Source organism: Drosophila biarmipes, unplaced genomic scaffold (genome assembly GCF_025231255.1).
Source record: "Drosophila biarmipes strain raj3 unplaced genomic scaffold, RU_DBia_V1.1 ptg000088l, whole genome shotgun sequence".
NCBI lineage: Eukaryota > Metazoa > Arthropoda > Insecta > Diptera > Drosophilidae > Drosophila > Drosophila biarmipes.
The window spans coordinates 1-19,967 of record NW_026114569.1 but is presented as its reverse complement, the minus strand read 5'-3'; the positions used below and the strand labels follow the sequence as shown (position 1 = coordinate 19,967).

General features: G+C 33.0%; 3 non-coding genes across 3 annotated transcripts; all 3 read right to left on the bottom strand.

The window, feature by feature from the left end:
* Positions 1–10,278: 10,278 nt before the first annotated feature.
* Positions 10,279–14,249, bottom strand: LOC127012474 (large subunit ribosomal RNA). Its single transcript, XR_007765960.1, has one exon. It is a non-coding gene; the product is annotated as a large subunit ribosomal RNA (ribosomal RNA).
* A 402-nt stretch (positions 14,250–14,651) lies between these two features.
* LOC127012472 (5.8S ribosomal RNA) lies at positions 14,652–14,830 on the bottom strand. The gene has a single exon (XR_007765958.1). It is a non-coding gene; the product is annotated as a 5.8S ribosomal RNA (ribosomal RNA).
* Positions 14,831–16,033: 1,203 nt separating this feature from the next.
* LOC127012476 (small subunit ribosomal RNA) lies at positions 16,034–18,028 on the bottom strand. Its single transcript, XR_007765962.1, has one exon. It is a non-coding gene; the product is annotated as a small subunit ribosomal RNA (ribosomal RNA).
* Between the last annotated feature and the right edge of the window lie 1,939 nt (positions 18,029–19,967).

The window sequence follows — 19,967 nt, the reverse complement described above, 5'->3', positions numbered from 1 at the left end:
AAACAAATTTGACGGATAATATCTTCTCTACTGACATATGTCAATAGCAGACGGCCGGCCCATTGACCATCCTATAGTAGTTTTTGGACACGCTGTCTCCCATTCGGGTATATTCAATTTACTTTGCCACTCACCCATATAGTGTTCTCTTATATAATAAGACAACGCACTTTTATATTCATTATATGGATATATTGCCTTCCTCATATTTGCCACACCACCTATAGTAGTTTTTGGACACGCTGTCTCCCATTCGGGTATATTCAATTTACTTTGCCACTCACCCATATAGTGTTCTCTTATATAATAAGAAAACGCACTTTTATTTTCATTATATGGATATATTGCCTTCCTCATATTTGCCACACCACCTATAGTAGTTTTTGGACACGCTGTCTCCCATTCGGGTATATTCAATTTACTTTGCCACTCACCCATATAGTGTTCTCTTATATAATAAGAAAACGCACTTTTATTTTCATTATATGGATATATTGCCTTCCTCATATTTGCCACACCACCTATAGTAGTTTTTGGACACGCTGTCTCCCATTCGGGTATATTCAATTCTCTTTGCCACTCACCCTTATAGTATTCTCTTATTTAATAAGAATACTAAAATACTTCTCATATTATAGATGTAATCTATTAACTTCTCAATATCCATACGGTTTATGTATGGTATTGACAAAATCCTATGCATTTGCATAAGATTTATTTTGCCACAATTTATAGTACTAGTGCCGCCCTCACTAGGTATAAATATCTCATTTCGCTAGTAGTGTATGGGCAAATTCTACTAGCTATTCTCATAAATATGTCACTTATATGCCATATCTATACAATTCATGCACTTTTATATGTATATTTGCTATATTATACATTATTATGCCTTATAGGTATTATACCTATAAGCCACATCCATACGATTGCTTAATATAAATATATGTATAATTTTTTATACATATTTTTTTTTTATTTATGTATGGTTTTTTATTCATATCCATATACTGTATTCACTTTTATATGGATATGATTGGCGTTTTATATAGTATTGACAAAATCATAAGTTTGACCAATACGAGGAGAGGTCCGCCAACGACCACCTCCCTATAGGTGTTTTTGGACACGCTGTCTCCCATTCGACTGCTTACTATACTAGGGGCTACCCGCTCCGTATGATATTCTCTCATATAACAAGAGAATGCAAGAAATATTCGTATTTTATGAATATAATCCATTTATTTTTCAATATCCATACGTTTTACTTAGTTTTTTGTACGGTATTGACAAAATCCTATGCATTTGCATAATATTTATTTTGCCACAATTTATAGTACTAGTGCCGCCCTCACTAGGTATAAATATCTCATTTCGCTAGTAGTGTATGGGGAAATTCTACTAGCTATTCTCATAAATATGTCACTTATATGCCATATCTATACAATTCATGCACTTTTATATGTATATTTGCTATATTATACATTATTATGCCTTATAGGTATTATACCTATAAGCCACATCCATACGATTGCTTAATATAAATATATGTATAATTTTTTATACATATTTTTTTTTTATTTTTGTATGGTTTTTTATTCATATCCATATACTGTATTCAATTTTATATGGATATGATTGGCGTTTTATATAGTATTGACAAAATCATAAGTTTGACCAATACGAGGAGAGGTCCGCCAACGACCACCTCCCTATAGGTGTTTTTGGACACGCTGTCTCCCATTCGACTGCTTACTATACTAGGGGCTACCCGCTCCGTATGATATTCTCTCATATAACAAGAGAATGCAAGAAATATTCGTATTTTATGAATATAATCCATTTATTTTTCAATATCCATACGTTTTACTTAGTTTTTTGTACGGTATTGACAAAATCCTATGCATTTGCATAAGATTTATTTTGCCACAATTTATAGTACTAGTGCCGCCCTCACTAGGTATAAATATCTCATTTCGCTAGTAGTGTATGGGCAAATTCTACTAGCTATTCTCATAAATATGTCACTTATATGCCATATCTATACAATTCATGCACTTTTATATGTATATTTGCTATATTATACATTATTATGCCTTATAGGTATTATACCTATAAGCCACATCCATACGATTGCTTAATATAAATATATAGGAAATACACGTTGATACTTTCATTGTAGCGCGCGTGCAGCCCAGGACATCTAAGGGCATCACAGACCTGTTATTGCTCAATCTCATTATTGCTAGACGCAATTTGTCCATTTAAGAAGCTAGTGTCCTTATAATGGGACAAACCAACAGGTACGGCTCCACTTATATAAACACATTCAAACACAATAAACATTTTACTGCCACCATGAATGAAGGCTATATAAGCTTCAACACCATAATCCTGAAGATATCTATTTAATATATTTGAGTCTCGTTCGTTATCGGAATTAACCAGACAAATCACTCCACGAACTAAGAACGGCCATGCACCACCACCCATAGATTCGAGAAAGAGCTATCAATCTGTCTTACACACTTATGTTCGGACCTGGTAAGTTTTCCCGTGTTGAGTCAAATTAAGCCGCAGGCTCCACTCCTGGTGGTGCCCTTCCGTCAATTCCTTTAAGTTTCAGCTTTGCAACCATACTTCCCCCGGAGCCCAAAAGCTTTGGTTTCCCGGGAAGCGACTGAGAGAGCCATAAAAGTAGCTACACCCAATTGCTAGCTGGCATCGTTTATGGTTAGAACTAGGGCGGTATCTGATCGCCTTCGAACCTCTAACTTTCGTTCTTGATTAATGAAAACATCTTTGGCAAATGCTTTCGCTTAAGTTAGTCTTACGACGGTCCAAGAATTTCACCTCTCGCGTCGTAATACTAATGCCCCCAAACTGCTTCTATTAATCATTACCTCTTGATCTGAAAACCAATGAAAGCAGAACAGAGGTCTTATTTCATTATCCCATGCACAGAATATTCAGGCATTTGAAGCCTGCTTTAAGCACTCTAATTTGTTCAAAGTAATTGTACCGGCCCACAATAACACTCGTTTAAGAGCACTAATGCAGGTTTTTAAATAGGAGGAACATATGAAAAAATACAAGTATCTAAGCACATGTAAGAACTCCACCGGTAATACGCTTACATACATAAAGGTATAGTACTAACCACAATTGTAAGTTGTACTACCCGTATGAAGCACAAGTTCAACTACGAACGTTTTAACCGCAACAACTTTAATATACGCTATTGGAGCTGGAATTACCGCGGCTGCTGGCACCAGACTTGCCCTCCAATTGGTCCTTGTTAAAGGATTTAAAGTGTACTCATTCCAATTACAGGGCCTCGGATATGAGTCCTGTATTGTTATTTTTCGTCACTACCTCCCCGAGCTGGGAGTGGGTAATTTACGCGCCTGCTGCCTTCCTTAGATGTGGTAGCCGTTTCTCAGGCTCCCTCTCCGGAATCGAACCCTGATTCCCCGTTACCCGTTGCAACCATGGTAGTCCTAGATACTACCATCAAAAGTTGATAGGGCAGACATTTGAAAGATCTGTCGTCGGTACAAGACCATACGATCTGCATGTTATCTAGAGTTCAACCAATATAACGATCTTGCGATCGCTTGGTTTTAGCCTAATAAAAGCACATGTTCCATAAGGTTCATGTTTTAATTGCATGTATTAGCTCTAGAATTACCACAGTTATCCAAGTAACTGTTAACGATCTAAGGAACCATAACTGATATAATGAGCCTTTTGCGGTTTCACTTTTAATTCGTGTGTACTTAGACATGCATGGCTTAATCTTTGAGACAAGCATATAACTACTGGCAGGATCAACCAGAATAATGTTTTTATTCATATTTCATTCATATTTTTTGAATAGAAATTAGCAATATATATGTTGTTATAGATTTTATTTCTATCGAATACGGCCATTTTTATATAGCATTCGTATACGTTTGTTTTCCAATTTATACTTGTTTCGCCACTAATAATAACAAGTTTTTATTGATGTCAAAAAGAATCATATTCTTTATAAACACAATATTTATTTTTCATATATTTTCTTTATATATGCACATTTCATTCTAAAATATCATTTTTGTTCGACATACATAATATATTGTATCCACACATGTACAATTTTTGTTTAACCAATATAAGATATTGAGTTAATCATTTGTATTTTGACGATAAATTTAAAATTTATCTATATATATCCATATAAGTCTCTGGTAATATATAAAATAGAACCGAGTGTATATATATAATTATTACTACTATATTTATTTCTTAAATAATATATACTTATATATTATTTATATATATACTCTTTATTATATATTATATAATTTCTTAAATAACTCTCTTAATAGCTATTTTTTATTATCAACAATATAAGTTGATATTAATATTGAAAATGTATTCATAATTACATTTTTATATTTCTTTGGTAGACTTTTATGTACTATTATTATTTAATAATACACATATAATATAAATCATGTTAGCCTACCTCCTAAAATTAACGATAAAATTCGGAAACAATTTGTTATTCTATGTACAATAGAAACTTGGCCTTTGTTTCAACGTTATTATCTTTGGGCTTAAAATATTAACCGCGGAGCCAAGTCTCGTATTCAAATAAATGAATAAAGAAACAAATTTGACGGATAATATCTTCTCTACTGACATATGTCAATAGCAGACGGCCGGCCCATTGACCATCCTATAGTAGTTTTTGGACACGCTGTCTCCCATTCGGGTATATTCAATTTACTTTGCCACTCACCCATATAGTGTTCTCTTATATAATAAGACAACGCACTTTTATATTCATTATATGGATATATTGCCTTCCTCATATTTGCCACACCACCTATAGTAGTTTTTGGACACGCTGTCTCCCATTCGGGTATATTCAATTTACTTTGCCACTCACCCATATAGTGTTCTCTTATATAATAAGAAAACGCACTTTTATTTTCATTATATGGATATATTGCCTTCCTCATATTTGCCACACCACCTATAGTAGTTTTTGGACACGCTGTCTCCCATTCGGGTATATTCAATTTACTTTGCCACTCACCCATATAGTGTTCTCTTATATAATAAGAAAACGCACTTTTATTTTCATTATATGGATATATTGCCTTCCTCATATTTGCCACACCACCTATAGTAGTTTTTGGACACGCTGTCTCCCATTCGGGTATATTCAATTCTCTTTGCCACTCACCCTTATAGTATTCTCTTATTTAATAAGAATACTAAAATACTTCTCATATTATAGATGTAATCTATTAACTTCTCAATATCCATACGGTTTATGTATGGTATTGACAAAATCCTATGCATTTGCATAAGATTTATTTTGCCACAATTTATAGTACTAGTGCCGCCCTCACTAGGTATAAATATCTCATTTCGCTAGTAGTGTATGGGCAAATTCTACTAGCTATTCTCATAAATATGTCACTTATATGCCATATCTATACAATTCATGCACTTTTATATGTATATTTGCTATATTATACATTATTATGCCTTATAGGTATTATACCTATAAGCCACATCCATACGATTGCTTAATATAAATATATGTATAATTTTTTATACATATTTTTTTTTTATTTTTGTATGGTTTTTTATTCATATCCATATACTGTATTCAATTTTATATGGATATGATTGGCGTTTTATATAGTATTGACAAAATCATAAGTTTGACCAATACGAGGAGAGGTCCGCCAACGACCACCTCCCTATAGGTGTTTTTGGACACGCTGTCTCCCATTCGACTGCTTACTATACTAGGGGCTACCCGCTCCGTATGATATTCTCTCATATAACAAGAGAATGCAAGAAATATTCGTATTTTATGAATATAATCCATTTATTTTTCAATATCCATACGTTTTACTTAGTTTTTTGTACGGTATTGACAAAATCCTATGCATTTGCATAATATTTATTTTGCCACAATTTATAGTACTAGTGCCGCCCTCACTAGGTATAAATATCTCATTTCGCTAGTAGTGTATGGGGAAATTCTACTAGCTATTCTCATAAATATGTCACTTATATGCCATATCTATACAATTCATGCACTTTTATATGTATATTTGCTATATTATACATTATTATGCCTTATAGGTATTATACCTATAAGCCACATCCATACGATTGCTTAATATAAATATATGTATAATTTTTTATACATATTTTTTTTTTATTTTTGTATGGTTTTTTATTCATATCCATATACTGTATTCAATTTTATATGGATATGATTGGCGTTTTATATAGTATTGACAAAATCATAAGTTTGACCAATACGAGGAGAGGTCCGCCAACGACCACCTCCCTATAGGTGTTTTTGGACACGCTGTCTCCCATTCGACTGCTTACTATACTAGGGGCTACCCGCTCCGTATGATATTCTCTCATATAACAAGAGAATGCAAGAAATATTCGTATTTTATGAATATAATCCATTTATTTTTCAATATCCATACGTTTTACTTAGTTTTTTGTACGGTATTGACAAAATCCTATGCATTTGCATAAGATTTATTTTGCCACAATTTATAGTACTAGTGCCGCCCTCACTAGGTATAAATATCTCATTTCGCTAGTAGTGTATGGGCAAATTCTACTAGCTATTCTCATAAATATGTCACTTATATGCCATATCTATACAATTCATGCACTTTTATATGTATATTTGCTATATTATACATTATTATGCCTTATAGGTATTATACCTATAAGCCACATCCATACGATTGCTTAATATAAATATATGTATAATTTTTTATACATATTTTTTTTTATTTATGTATGGTTTTTTATTCATATCCATATACTGTATTCACTTTTATATGGATATGATTGGCGTTTTATATAGTATTGACAAAATCATAAGTTTGACCAATACGAGGAGAGGTCCGCCAACGACCACCTCCCTATAGGTGTTTTTGGACACGCTGTCTCCCATTCGACTGCTTACTATACTAGGGGCTACCCGCTCCGTATGATATTCTCTCATATAACAAGAGAATGCAAGAAATATTCGTATTTTATGAATATAATCCATTTATTTTTCAATATCCATACGTTTTACTTAGTTTTTTGTACGGTATTGACAAAATCCTATGCATTTGCATAAGATTTATTTTGCCACAATTTATAGTACTAGTGCCGCCCTCACTAGGTATAAATATCTCATTTCGCTAGTAGTGTATGGGCAAATTCTACTAGCTATTCTCATAAATATGTCACTTATATGCCATATCTATACAATTCATGCACTTTTATATGTATATTTGCTATATTATACATTATTATGCCTTATAGGTATTATACCTATAAGCCACATCCATACGATTGCTTAATATAAATATATGTATAATTTTTTATACATATTTTTTTTTATTTATGTATGGTTTTTTATTCATATCCATATACTGTATTCACTTTTATATGGATATGATTGGCGTTTTATATAGTATTGACAAAATCATAAGTTTGACCAATACGAGGAGAGGTCCGCCAACGACCACCTCCCTATAGGTGTTTTTGGACACGCTGTCTCCCATTCGACTGCTTACTATACTAGGGGCTGCCCGCTCCGTATGATATTCTCTCGTATAACAAGAGAATGCAAGAAATATTCGTATTTTATGAATATAATCCATTTATTTTTCAATATCCATACGTTTTACTTAGTTTTTTGTACGGTATTGACAAAATCCTATGCATTTGCATAAGATTTATTTTGCCACAATTTATAGTACTAGTGCCGCCCTCACTAGGTATAAATATCTCATTTCGCTAGTAGTGTATGGGCAAATTCTACTAGCTATTCTCATAAATGCCTTCTTTATGCCATATCTATACAATTTATGCACTTTTATATGTATATTTGCTAATATTATACATTATTATGCCTTATAGGTATTATACCTATAAGCCATATACATACGATTTCATTTTTTTATTTATATATGGTTTTGTATTTATAACCATATACCGTATTTACTTTTATAAGGATATGATTGGCGTTTTATATAGTATTGACAAAATTATAAGTTTGACAAACACTTTTTTAAGTCTTTTAGTTAAAATTGTCATTTTTAATTGACTATCTAAACACTAGATATATTTGCACATGGAGCAAAGAGTATAAAAATTGGTCGCGTCACTAATAATATCGCGATACATTTTTACTACCATCAAAATACCACATACGTTTATATGTCCTCTTTATTTAATTTGGTTTCTAAACCTCAGGAATAGTTTTAATTATATGTGCGCTCTAAGTTGAATGAATTTCTTGAATCTCTTTACTTGAATTTCTAAGACTTAAAAATATTTATAAATAGATGTCCTATTGCATAATATTTTTTTATCGCTTCACTTATAAAATAACGATCCTGCCTTTCTACCTTTGAATAAACATTCATATAAACATGGAGAAAAAAACGTTCGCGTCACTAACAGTATGTGACGATAAAATTTTGCTAACATTAAAAGGAACATATTTTTATATGTCAACTCTTAGTTGAATTGGTCTATTGCTTAAGATTCTAGACCTTAGGAATATTTTTATATTATATGTTTGCCAATCTTCGCGTCACTAAAAAGATGACGATTCATATTGTTATTATTAGATGGTCGAGTTGTACTTATATTGATATGTTAATCAAATTGGTCTCTTACTTGAAAATCTAGACCTTAGGAATATTTTTATATTATATGTTTGCCAATCTTCGCGTCACTAATAAGATGACGATTCATATTGTTATTATTAGATGGTCGAGTTGTACTTATATTGATATGTTAATCAAATTGGTCTCTTACTTGAAAATCTAGACCTTAGGAATATTTGTATATTATATGTTTGCCAATCTTCGCGTCAGTAATAAGATGACGATTCATATTGTTATTATTAGATGGTCGAGTTGTACTTATATTGATATGTTAATCAAATTGGTCTCTTACTTGAAAATCTAGACCTTAGGAATATTTTTATATTATATGTTTGCCAATCTTCGCGTCACTAATAAGATGACGATTCATATTGTTATTATTAGATGGTCGAGTTGTACTTATATTGATATGTTAATCAAATTGGTCTCTTACTTGAAAATCTAGACCTTAGGAATATTTTTATATTATATGTTTGCCAATCTTCGCGTCACTAATAAGATGACGATTCATATTGTTATTATTAGATGGTCGAGTTGTACTTATATTGATATGTTAATCAAATTGGTCTCTTACTTGAAAATCTAGACCTTAGGAATATTTTTATATTATATGTTTGCCAATCTTCGCGTCACTAATAAGATGACGATTCATATTGTTATTATTAGATGGTCGAGTTGTACTTATATTGATATGTTAATCAAATTGGTCTCTTACTTGAAAATCTAGACCTTAGGAATATTTTTATATTATATGTTTGCCAATCTTCGCGTCACTAATAAGATGACGATTCATATTATTATTAGATGGTCGAGTTGTACTTATATTGATATGTTAATCAAATTGGTCTCTTACTTGAAAATCTAGACCTTAGGAATATTTTTATATTATATGTTTGCCAATCTTCGCGTCACTAATAAGATGACGATTCATATTGTTATTATTAGATGGTCGAGTTGTACTTATATTGATATGTTAATCAAATTGGTCTCTTACTTGAAAATCTAGACCTTAGGAATATTTTTATATTATATGTTTGCCAATCTTCGCGTCACTAATAAGATGACGATTCATATTGTTATTATTAGATGGTCGAGTTGTACTTATATTGATATGTTAATCAAATTGGTCTCTTACTTGAAAATCTAGACCTTAGGAATATTTTTATATTATATGTTTGCCAATCTTCGCGTCACTAATAAGATGACGATTCATATTGTTATTATTAGATGGTCGAGTTGTACTTATATTGATATGTTAATCAAATTGGTCTCTTACTTGAAAATCTAGACCTTAGGAATATTTTTATATTATATGTTTGCCAATCTTCGCGTCACTAATAAGATGACGATTCATATTGTTATTATTAGATGGTCGAGTTGTACTTATATTGATATGTTAATCAAATTGGTCTCTTACTTGAAAATCTAGACCTTAGGAATGTAATATATAAAGGATTAAAAATTCGCCACAAAGCCAAGCAAACAATCAATGCATACAAATAGATTGTTGGTTGAACTTTATATAAGAAGTTCAACACAACAAATAAATTATGCAATTTTATTATCGAATCATCAAGCAAAGGATAAGCTTCAGTGGATCGCAGTATGGCAGCTGCTCAACCACTTACAACACCTTGCCTGTTACAAAAGTCGTTTACAATTGATTCTAGGCTTTGTCATTGTATTAAATAATGCTTTTATATGTAACTAGCGCGGCATCAGGTGATCAAAGATCCTCCCAATTTACTATGTTACAAATTACATTGGCATCACATCCATTGTCGTTTAAAAAGTAAATTATAAACTTTAAATGGTTTAGAAGCCATACAATGCAAATTGCCCCTTATTTATCATTGCAGTCCAGCACGGATACGACCTTAGAGGCGTTCAGGCATAATCCAACGGACGTAGCGTCATACCACTGTTCGCTCGAACAAGTATTGTGCCATTGGTCCGTACCTGCGGTTCCTCTCGTACTACGCAGGAATGCTGTCGCAACAACGTTTTGTCATTAGTAGGGTAAAACTAACCTGTCTCACGACGGTCTAAACCCAGCTCACGTTCCCTTGCATGGGTGAACAATCCAACGCTTGGTGAATTTTGCTTCACAATGATAGGAAGAGCCGACATCGAAGGATCAAAAAGCGACGTCGCTATGAACGCTTGGCCGCCACAAGCCAGTTATCCCTATGGTAACTTTTCTGACACCTCTTGTTAAAAACTCTTTAAACCAAAAGGATCGATAGGCCGAGCTTTTGCTGTCCCTGTGTGTACTGAACACCGAGATCAAGTCAGCATTTGCCCTTTTGCTCTATGTGTGGTTTCTGTCCGCACTGAGCTGGCCTTGGGACACCTCCGTTATTATTTGAGAGATGTACCGCCCCAGTCAAACTCCCTACCTGGCAATGTCCTTGAATTGGATCATACCTGAGTAATTGGAGTTATACCAAATTTTCAAATCAAAAATACATAAATGCACCGTTTTATTAAAGAATTTGTTTGCGATTATATAACAAACTCGTGATACTTTGATCAAGAAGCTTGCATCAAAACCCAATACCATAAGATATAATAAATATATCCGTATAATGGCTAGGAAATGATACACGTTCCATTTAATCAAGTAAGTAAGGAAACAATAAGAGTAGTGGTATTTCATTGGCGATACCAAACCGAGGTCTAATATCTCCCACTTATTCTACACCTCTTATGTCTCCTTACACTGCCAGATTAGAGTCAAGCTCAAAAGGGTCTTCTTTCCCCGCTAATTATTCCAAGCCCGTTCCCTTGGCTGTGGTTTCGCTAGATAGTAGATAGGGACAGTAGGAATCTCGTTAATCCATTCATGCGCGTCACTAATTAGATGACGAGGCATTTGGCTACCTTAAGAGAGTCATAGTTACTCCCGCCGTTGACCCGCGCTTACTTGAATTTCTTCACTTTGACATTCAGAGCACTGGGCAGAAATCACATTGTGTCAACACCCGCTAGGGCCATCACAATGCTTTGTTTTAATTAGACAGTCGGATTCCCCAAGTCCGTGCCAGTTCTGAATTGATTGTTAATTGATAATCGTTATAATTAATAAGAACTAATTGGTTTAACCCAATTAGTATTCTTAAAAATTTTAGCAAGAAAGTTCCACAATTGGCTACGTAACTAAACTATCCGGGGAACAAGTAACTAACATAAATGCTAGAAACTCTATTTACCCAGAACGAGCACATAAACCATGTTATTGTTTCCCAATCAAGCCCGACTATCTCAATCTTCAGAGCCAATCCTTATCCCGAAGTTACGGATCTAATTTGCCGACTTCCCTTACCTACATTATTCTATCGACTAGAGACTCTTCACCTTGGAGACCAGCTGCGGATATTGGTACGGCCTGTTGAGAAGTTTGCGTGTCCCCACCATAAATTTTCAAGGTCCGAGGAGAAAATATCGACACAACAGTATATGTCATGCTCTTCTAGCCCATCTACCATATCTCTCTGCGAAAGACTTCCATGGTAGTACGGCTATAAAACAGAAAAGAAAACTCTTCCGATATCTCTCGACGGCTTCTTTATGGTCGTTCCTGTTGCCAGGATGAGCACGAGGCCCATATTTAATAACAAACGGATACTCAACAGGTTACGGAATTGGAACCGTATTCCCTTTCGTTCAAAATTATTCAAGTATATTAATTTAGCTAGATTTTATATAATATATATATTTGTTTGGCATTTGTATTTTACTTGAAAATTTTCGGCTTTCGCCTTGAACTTAGGACCGACTAACTCGTGATCAACCACTGTTCACACGAAACCCTTCTCCACTTCAGTCCTCCAAGGTCTCATTCGATTATTTGCTACTACCACCAAGATCTGTACCAATGGCAGCTCCATGCAGGCTTACGCCAAACACTTCTACGCATACCATTGTACCTTCCTACTCACTAAAGTTTCAAAATTTATATTACAAGTAATATAAATCATCTACTTTAGCGGTAATGTATAGGTATACAACTTAAGCGCCATCCATTTTAAGGGCTAGTTGCTTCGGCAGGTGAGTTGTTACACACTCCTTAGCGGATTTCGACTTCCATGATCACCGTCCTGCTGTTTTAAGCAACCAACGCCTTTCATGGTATCTGCATGAGTTGTTAATTTGGGCACCGTAACATTACGTTTGGTTCATCCCACAGCGCCAGTTCTGCTTACCAAAAGTGGCCCACTGGGCACATTATATCATAACCTTGAACTTCATATCAAGAAAGTTAAGGTTCTTACCCATTTAAAGTTTGAGAATAGGTTAAGATCGTTTCGACCCTAAGGCCTCTAATCATTCGCTTTACCAGATAAGATTATTTTATATAATATTAAAATGCACCAGCTATCCTGAGGGAAACTTCGGAAGGAACCAGCTACTAGATGGTTCGATTGGTCTTTCGCCCCTATACTCAATTCTGACAATCGATTTGCACGTCAGAACTGTTTCGGTCTTCCATCAGGGTTTCCCCTGACTTCAACCTGATCAAGTATAGTTCACCATCTTTCGGGTCACAGCATATATGCTCAAGGTACGTTCCAGTTAGAGGCATAAATAATATAAATATCATTATACATAACTATATAGAACGCCCCGGGATTGTGTTAATTAGCTATAAATAGTTAAAAAACTAATCCCATTATTAGTCAAGTTAATTACGCTATTAGGTTTATATCCCAATAACTTGCACATATGTTAGACTCCTTGGTCCGTGTTTCAAGACGGGTCCCGAAGGTATCCTGAATCTTTCGCATTGTTAATCCTACAAGTGCATATAATAAACACAAAAATCAATGATAATTATGCCATTATATAATTCCGAAAAATTAACGCACTGTATTCATATAAATCTATCAGCACTTTATCAAATTAATAACATTTATTCTGTGTTAAAATGCAAGCAAATTAATTTGAATAAACTATAAGTTATATTTTATGATAAATTTGGTATGCTAATAGATTACAATGTCCTTATATGGAAAAAATGCACACTATTATCATAATATTGTTTAAATATTACAATTCTAATGATGAATTTTCCATAACGGATATTCAGGTTCATCGGGCTTAACCTCTAAGCAGTTTCACGTACTGTTTAACTCTCTATTCAGAGTTCTTTTCAACTTTCCCTCACGGTACTTGTTTACTATCGGTCTCATGGTTATATTTAGTTTTAGATGGAGTTTACCACCCACTTAGTGCTGCACTATCAAGCAACACGACTCTTTGGAAACATCATCTAGTAATCATTAACGTTATACGGGCCTGGCACCCTCTATGGGTAAATGGCCTCATTTAAGAAGGACTTAAATCGTTAATTTCTCATACTAGAATATTGACGCTCCATACACTGCATCTCACATTTGCCATATAGACAAAGTGACTTAGTGCTGAACTGATTTCTTTTCGCTCGCCGCTACTAAGAAAATCCTTGTTAGTTTCTTTTCCTCCCCTAATTAATATGCTTAAATTCAGGGGGTAGTCCCATATGAGTTGAGGTTGTGTATAACTTTTATATGCAATTAATTCTTTATATATAATGATAAAACATTTTATTAAATTCGTTATATTAATAATATCTGTATATAAATGGCATTTGTTTGATTTAACGAATCAACGAAGAACAATAATATTGTCAACGGTTTTCTATTTTCTAATCATTAATAAGAGACAATTCTAGATAAATTTTTATGCTAGACATTTCTCAGTATCATTTGATTGAAAAAGAAAATATTTCTCTTCGTTTTTCACATTCAAATTATTTACTAATGTGAGATAATGTTTTTCATATATTTTTTAATATTATGAATAAAATAATTAAATTATTATTATCCAATAATATACCATATGCTTATAAAATTTCATTATAAAATTTGTATAAGCAACTTAATTAGCATAGTCTTACAACCCTCAACCATATGTAGTCCAAGCAGCACTATAAAATTAATTAAAGTACATAACAGCATGGACTGCGATATGCGTTCAAAATGTCGATGTTCATGTGTCCTGCAGTTCACACGATGACGCACAGTTTGCTGCGTTCTTCATCGACCCATGAGCCGAGTGATCCACCGCTTAGAGTTTTATAAATTGGTTTCTTAATTTTGTCAAATATGTTTTTATTGAAAGAAATTAAAAATACACCATTTTACTGGCATATATCAATTCCTTCAATAAATTTATTTTTATACCTAAAACGAATGCTGCGAAATGTCTTAGTTTTATATAACCAATATATATCAAAGTATTTCTTTTTAAATTGCATTTATTGTAAATAAATATATATATATATATATTAATACTTTTTTAGCGATATAAATTGAAATTTATATAAAACATTAACCTGTATAAAACCAGGTACAACATTGTACATTTTAGGTTGTTGCATTATCCAATGTATGCGCATAACTGAGATGAACAATACATATCGCAACGCGTGTATATTATGGTCCATATACACACAGTATTTTAATTGTGTTTATATACAATAATAATTTAATATTATTATTTTAATAATTCGATTTGCTTGTTCGAATTTTTATTTGTTTGTTTTGGCTGCTTATTATTTCTCTCATATGTATTAAATACAATATATAATTTTAATATTTGCATTATTTCGATTTGCTTGTTCGAAATTTCATTTGATCTATATTAGATCATATACATTTTGGCAATTCATATTTTATTTGTATTACTATAATGTATTTATTATAATATAAACAAATATTTTATTAACGGTAAGGATATACAATAATAATTTAATATTATTATTTTAATAATTCGATTTGCTTGTTCGAATTTTTATTTGTTTGCTTTGGCTGCTTATTATTTCTCTCATATGTATTAAATACAATATATAATTTTAATATTTGCATTATTTCGATTTGCTTGTTCGAAATTTTATTTGATCTATATTAGATCTCATATACATTTTGGCAATTCATATTTTATTTGTATTATTATAATGTATTTATTATAATATAAACAAATATTTTATTAACGGTAAGGATATACAATAATAATTTAATATTATTATTTTAATAATTCGATTTGCTTGTTCGAATTTTTATTTGTTTGCTTTGGCTGCTTATTAATTTCTCTCATATGTATTAAATACAATATATAATTTTAATATTTGCATTATTTCGATTTGCTTGTTCGAAATTTCATTTGATCTATAATAGATCTCATATACATTTTGGCAATTCATATTTTATTTGTAATACTATAATGTATTTATTATAATATAAACAAATATTTTATTAACGGTAAGGATATTAAAACATTAATGATCCTTCCGCAGGTTCACCTACGGAAACCTTGTTACGACTTTTACTTCCTCTAAATAATCAAGTTCGGTCAACTTTTGCGAAACAACCGTAACACGCAAGGCGTCACAGTGATCACGTCCGGAGACCTCACTAAATAATTCAATCGGTAGTAGCGACGGGCGGTGTGTACAAAGGGCAGGGACGTAATCAATGCGAGTTAATGACTCACACTTACTGGGAATTCCAAGTTCATGTGAACAGTTTCAGTTCACAATCCCAAGCATGAAAGTGGTTCAGCGGTTTACCCGGACCTCTCGGTCTAGGAAATACACGTTGATACTTTCATTGTAGCGCGCGTGCAGCCCAGGACATCTAAGGGCATCACAGACCTGTTATTGCTCAATCTCATTATTGCTAGACGCAATTTGTCCATTTAAGAAGCTAGTGTCCTTATAATGGGACAAACCAACAGGTACGGCTCCACTTATATAAACACATTCAAACACAATAAACATTTTACTGCCACCATGAATGAAGGCTATATAAGCTTCAACACCATAATCCTGAAGATATCTATTTAATATATTTGAGTCTCGTTCGTTATCGGAATTAACCAGACAAATCACTCCACGAACTAAGAACGGCCATGCACCACCACCCATAGATTCGAGAAAGAGCTATCAATCTGTCTTACACACTTATGTTCGGACCTGGTAAGTTTTCCCGTGTTGAGTCAAATTAAGCCGCAGGCTCCACTCCTGGTGGTGCCCTTCCGTCAATTCCTTTAAGTTTCAGCTTTGCAACCATACTTCCCCCGGAGCCCAAAAGCTTTGGTTTCCCGGGAAGCGACTGAGAGAGCCATAAAAGTAGCTACACCCAATTGCTAGCTGGCATCGTTTATGGTTAGAACTAGGGCGGTATCTGATCGCCTTCGAACCTCTAACTTTCGTTCTTGATTAATGAAAACATCTTTGGCAAATGCTTTCGCTTAAGTTAGTCTTACGACGGTCCAAGAATTTCACCTCTCGCGTCGTAATACTAATGCCCCCAAACTGCTTCTATTAATCATTACCTCTTGATCTGAAAACCAATGAAAGCAGAACAGAGGTCTTATTTCATTATCCCATGCACAGAATATTCAGGCATTTGAAGCCTGCTTTAAGCACTCTAATTTGTTCAAAGTAATTGTACCGGCCCACAATAACACTCGTTTAAGAGCACTAATGCAGGTTTTTAAATAGGAGGAACATATGAAAAAATACAAGTATCTAAGCACATGTAAGAACTCCACCGGTAATACGCTTACATACATAAAGGTATAGTACTAACCACAATTGTAAGTTGTACTACCCGTATGAAGCACAAGTTCAACTACGAACGTTTTAACCGCAACAACTTTAATATACGCTATTGGAGCTGGAATTACCGCGGCTGCTGGCACCAGACTTGCCCTCCAATTGGTCCTTGTTAAAGGATTTAAAGTGTACTCATTCCAATTACAGGGCCTCGGATATGAGTCCTGTATTGTTATTTTTCGTCACTACCTCCCCGAGCTGGGAGTGGGTAATTTACGCGCCTGCTGCCTTCCTTAGATGTGGTAGCCGTTTCTCAGGCTCCCTCTCCGGAATCGAACCCTGATTCCCCGTTACCCGTTGCAACCATGGTAGTCCTAGATACTACCATCAAAAGTTGATAGGGCAGACATTTGAAAGATCTGTCGTCGGTACAAGACCATACGATCTGCATGTTATCTAGAGTTCAACCAATATAACGATCTTGCGATCGCTTGGTTTTAGCCTAATAAAAGCACATGTTCCATAAGGTTCATGTTTTAATTGCATGTATTAGCTCTAGAATTACCACAGTTATCCAAGTAACTGTTAACGATCTAAGGAACCATAACTGATATAATGAGCCTTTTGCGGTTTCACTTTTAATTCGTGTGTACTTAGACATGCATGGCTTAATCTTTGAGACAAGCATATAACTACTGGCAGGATCAACCAGAATAATGTTTTTATTCATATTTCATTCATATTTTTTGAATAGAAATTAGCAATATATATGTTGTTATAGATTTTATTTCTATCGAATACGGCCATTTTTATATAGCATTCGTATACGTTTGTTTTCCAATTTATACTTGTTTCGCCACTAATAATAACAAGTTTTTATTGATGTCAAAAAGAATCATATTCTTTATAAACACAATATTTATTTTTCATATATTTTCTTTATATATGCACATTTCATTCTAAAATATCATTTTTGTTCGACATACATAATATATTGTATCCACACATGTACAATTTTTGTTTAACCAATATAAGATATTGAGTTAATCATTTGTATTTTGACGATAAATTTAAAATTTATCTATATATATCCATATAAGTCTCTGGTAATATATAAAATAGAACCGAGTGTATATATATAATTATTACTACTATATTTATTTCTTAAATAATATATACTTATATATTATTTATATATATACTCTTTATTATATATTATATAATTTCTTAAATAACTCTCTTAATAGCTATTTTTTATTATCAACAATATAAGTTGATATTAATATTGAAATGTATTCATAATTACATTTTTATATTTCTTTGGTAGACTTTTATGTACTATTATTATTTAATAATACACATATAATATAAATCATGTTAGCCTACCTCCTAAAATTAACGATAAAATTCGGAAACAATTTGTTATTCTATGTACAATAGAAACTTGGCCTTTGTTTCAACGTTATTATCTTTGGGCTTAAAATATTAACCGCGGAGCCAAGTCTCGTATTCAAATAAATGAATAAAGAAACAAATTTGACGGATAATATCTTCTCTACTGACATATGTCAATAGCAGACGGCGGCCCATTGACCATCCTATAGTAGTTTTTGGACACGCTGTCTCCCATTCGGGTATATTCAATTTACTTTGCCACTCACCCATATAGTGTTCTCTTATATAATAAGACAACGCACTTTTATATTCATTATATGGATATATTGCCTTCCTCATATTTGCCACACCACCTATAGTAGTTTTTGGACACGCTGTCTCCCATTCGGGTATATTCAATTTACTTTGCCACTCACCCATATAGTGTTCTCTTATATAATAAGAAAACGCACTTTTATTTTCATTATATGGATATATTGCCTTCCTCATATTTGCCACACCACCTATAGTAGTTTTTGGACACGCTGTCTCCCATTCGGGTATATTCAATTTACTTTGCCACTCACCCATATAGTGTTCTCTTATATAATAAGAAAACGCACTTTTATTTTCATTATATGGATATATTGCCTTCCTCATATTTGCCACACCACCTATAGTAGTTTTTGGACACGCTGTCTCCCATTCGGGTATATTCAATTCTCTTTGCCACTCACCCTTATAGTATTCTCTTATTTAATAAGAATACTAAAATACTTCTCATATTATAGATGTAATCTATTAACTTCTCAATATCCATACGGTTTATGTATGGTATTGACAAATCCTATGCATTTGCATAAGATTTATTTTGCCACAATTTATAGTACTAGTGCCGCCTCACTAGGTATAAATATCTCATTTCGCTAGTAGTGTATGGGCAAATTCTACTAGCTATTCTCATAAATATGTCACTTATATGCCATATCTATACAATTCATGCACTTTTATATGTATATTTGCTATATTATACATTATTATGCCTTATAGGTATTATACCTATAAGCCACATCCATACGATTGCTTAATATAAATATATGTATAATTTTTTATACATATTTTTTTTTTATTTATGTATGGTTTTTTATTCATATCCATATACTGTATTCACTTTTATATGGATATGATTGGCGTTTTATATAGTATTGACAAAATCATAAGTTTGACCAATACGAGGAGAGGTCCGCCAACGACCACCTCCCTATAGGTGTTTTTGGACA